Source organism: Austrofundulus limnaeus, unplaced genomic scaffold (assembly GCF_001266775.1).
Source record: "Austrofundulus limnaeus strain Quisiro unplaced genomic scaffold, Austrofundulus_limnaeus-1.0 Scaffold154, whole genome shotgun sequence".
NCBI classification, from domain to species: Eukaryota; Metazoa; Chordata; class Actinopteri; order Cyprinodontiformes; family Rivulidae; genus Austrofundulus; species Austrofundulus limnaeus.
In genome coordinates, this window is record NW_013952556.1 from 60,340 (window position 1) to 64,436 (window position 4,097).

Sequence of the window (4,097 nt, forward strand, 5' to 3'; positions counted from 1 at the left end):
CTCAAAGTTCCAATCTTATGAGATAATCTGGCCGGAAAAAGTGAGCACTGAACCAGACAAGTCCTGGAAAAAAATGTTGAAGGAGCTATTATTAAATTAGAACAAAATGTCAATGATCTTTGTGAAGCTATTAAAGGCCTCAATGATCCTACCATGCCCTCTGCTGGTCATCGGGCTGCTGCACCACCAGTAACTCATTTTTTTTCCAGCCATGTTACTGAACCAYATCTCAGCCCACCAGAACTTTATTGAGGAGATCCTGATCAGTGCCGTGCCTTCCTGACGCACTGTGAGATACACTTTCAGCTACAGCCTTCCTCATTCCCTACCGATAGAGCCAAGGTAGCGTATGTTATTTCCCTGTTGTCTGGCAAGGCTAAATTATGGGGGACTGCTGAATGGCAACAGGACTCATATTTCTCACTGCTATCAAGATTTGGCCAGAGAATTAAGGGTCTTCAGTCCTATTTTACCCCACCGGGAGTCATCCAGATGTCTTATTTCCATAAAGCAAGGTAACAAACACGTTACTGGATATATCATTGACTTTCACACCTCGGCTGTCGACTGCAGGTGGAATGAGGAGGCGCTCCAGGATGTTTTACTTCAGGGTCTTAATGAGGACATCAAGAATGAATTAGCCACAAGAGACCCACCTAATTCACTGAAGGAACTGGAGGACCTGGCTACTCGTGTAGAACTGAGGCTCTTTGAACGGAGGATGACAAGGAGAAGTAATCAAAGAAGCATCTCAAATTCACTAACCCCTCCTATAACTGAGACAGGTCGTGGAAGAACCCAGTATGTCCCTCCAGCACCTGAGAGAAGTGTTGAGGAACCCATGCAGATTGGTCAGTCCAAGATCACACCAGAGGAGAAGTATCATAGAATGAAAGGGGGTCTTTGCTTCTACTGTGGAGAATCTGGACATATTGCTTTGTCCTGCCCACGTAAGGATCCCAAAAGGACCAAGAGGTATTCTCACATTCTAAGTCCAGCCACAGTGAGTCACTCCTTATTACAACTCCCAGCTGAATTAACAGTGTCAGATAAGACTAAAACMATTGAATTTTTTGTGGACTCTGGAGCTGACACTGAATTTGTCAATCATGATTTTGCCCTTTCCCTTGGTATCCAGACAAGACCCTCAGAGGGGAGCCATCAAATTCTGGCCCTGGATGGACACCCTCTGAATAGCACCACCTTGGAGATGGAACCCATCAGACTAATCATTGGGGGTAACCATCAGGAGGAAACCAGCTTTTTGGTGATCCACTCACCCCAGCTCCCCATCATTCTTGGTGCCACATGGCTTCAGAAACACAACCCTCACATTGACTGGCGCAAGAAGGTGGTGCCGGGGTGGTCTGAACAATGTTCCCAAAATTGTTTAAACAATGCTGTAATTATTCAGAACTCAGGTGAAATAAAGGAACATTTTCCTAACCTTGACAATGTCCCGGAGGTTTATCATGATCTGAAATAGGTTTTCAGCAAAACCAGGGCTACCTCTCTTCAACCTCACAGACCTTATGACTGTGCCATCAATTTACTGCCTGGAACTACTCCTTCCAGAGGTAAATTGTATTCTTTGTCTCAACCAGAGAGTCAAGCCATGAAAGAGCACATTGATGAATCTCTAAAATCTGGTATAATCCATCCTTAATCATCTCCAGCCGGAGCAGGTTTTTCTTTGTGGGTAAGAAAGATGGCTCTTTACGCCCGTGTAATGATTACAGAGGTCTTAATGAAATCACTGTTAAGAACATATACCCACTGCCCCTTATGAATGCCRCCTTTGATCTCATTCAGGGGGCTAGGATTTTTTCTAAGCTAGATTTACGCAACGCCTATCATCTGGTTCACATTAGAGAGGGGGATGAGTGGAAGACAGCTTTTAACACCCCTTCAGGTCACTATGAGTACTTGGTAATGCCATTCGGATTAACTAATGCCCCAACCGTGTTCCAAAATCTGGTAAACAATGTTTTGTGAGATAATATTAATGTCAATGCCTTTGTCTTGATGACATTTAGATTTTTTCCAAAGATCTCCAGACCCACCAGACCSACGTAAGAGCTATTCTACTACGCTTACTTCAAAACAACCTTTTTGTAAAGGCTGAGAAATGTGAGTTCCATACAACAAACACCACATTCCTCAGATTTCAAATCTCTCCTGGTATTATTTCTATGGACCCTGCCAAGGTGACTGCTGTTAAAGATTGACCAATTCCCCAGACACGCAAACAACTACGTTTCTTAGGATTTGTTAATTTTTATCGTATMTTTATGAGAAACTTTAGCTCCATTGCCTCTCCTCTTAACCAACTTACCTCAGTCAAGGTAAAGTTTACTTGGAATCAAGATGCTGACCTTGCCTTTTCTTAAAGGCTTTATTTACTAATGCACCTGTTCTCAGTTTCCCTAATCCAGAACTTCAGTTCATTGTTGAAGTGGACGCCTCTAATACCGGTGTAGGGGCAATCCTTAAYCAACGATGTGTCGATGACAAGACTCACCCATGTGCTTTTTTTTCTAAGTCCTTGTCTCCAGCTGAAAGAAACCATGACATTGGAGACCATGAGCTGTTGGCAGTCAAGTTGGCTCTGGAGGAGTGGCGACACTGGCTGGAGGGGTCCAAACACCCATTCATCATTCTCACAGATCATAAGAACCTGGAGTATCTGAAGTCAGCCAAGAGACTTAATCCATGTCAAGCCAAGTGGGCCCTATTTTTATTTTTTGTAGATTCAACTTCACCTTGTCTTACAGGCCTGGGACCAAAAATACCAAGCCGAATGCCCTGTCAAGAATTCATGAGTCTGACTGTACCCAGGGGAATAAAGGAGGTTTCATATTGCCAGAGTCTGTACGCCTTGCCATCACACAAGTCGAGAGGGAGGTCAGTGTGGCCCACCAGAACCGCCCTTCTCAGAATAACTGCCCGGATGGTAAGTTCTTTGTTCCTGGTTACCTTGTTACCAAGGTATTAGAGTTCTGTCACTCTTCTCGCCTTTTTTGCCATCCGGGTATCACTAAGACTATCAAGTTAGTTAGGTCCCAGTTCTGGTGGGGTTCCCTGGAAAGTGACGTTAGAGAATTCATTGGGTCCTGCATCCAATGCTCCCTGGCCAAGCCCTCTCGCCGACCACCGGCGGGTCTCCTGAGACCACTTCCTATCCCGTCACACCCTTGGTCACACATTGCAATGGATTTTGTGACTGAACTACCACTGTCTGAGGGTAAGACTGTGATTCTTACCACTGTTGATCATTTCTCTAAAATGGTTCATCTCACAGCTCTTAATAAGCTCCCCACAGCTAAGGAACTCAGTCAAATCTTCATGAAAGAAGTGTTTAGATTACATGATTTACCCAAAGACATTGTTTCTGATCACATCCCACAATTTGTTTCTGGGTTCTGGAGGGAGTTCTTTTCTGTCCTTGTTATAACAATTAGTTTATCTTCTGGATTTCACCCTCAGACAGATGGCCAAGCTGAGCGAGCCAATCAGAAGTTGGAGACCCACCTTAGACTTCTGTGTAACAACAACCCATCCAACTGGGTGGAGAAACGCTCTATGGTGGAACATGCCATTAAAGTTCAACCCTCCAGTGCCACTGGACTCTCCCCATTTTATGTGGTCCACGGATTCCAGCCTCCTGTGTTCACAGCCCAAGAACGAGCCGCCTGKGTACCATCCGCTCATCAAGCTGCTATGAGATGTCAAAGGGTATGGAGAACAGCCAGAAGAGAACTTCTGAAATCATCTTTAGTTGCTTCTAGGACGGCTAACAGATGACGAATCCCGGCTCCCCAGTACCAGGTTGGTGATAATGTGTGGCTATCAACTAAAGACATACCTTTGAGACTTGAATGCCGCAAACTGGCAAATTGATTTGTGGGTCCCTTCCCTATATCCAAGGTTATTAACCCAGCGGTGCTCAGACTCAAACTTCCCAGTTCCATGCGAGTCCATCCGACATTCCACATGTCCTGGGTCAAGCCTGTAATCCAGTCAAGATTTGTGCCCTCTTCCAGGCCCCCCTCCTCCCGCCTAACTTATTGATGGTAGTCCTGCCTTCACGGTGCGTC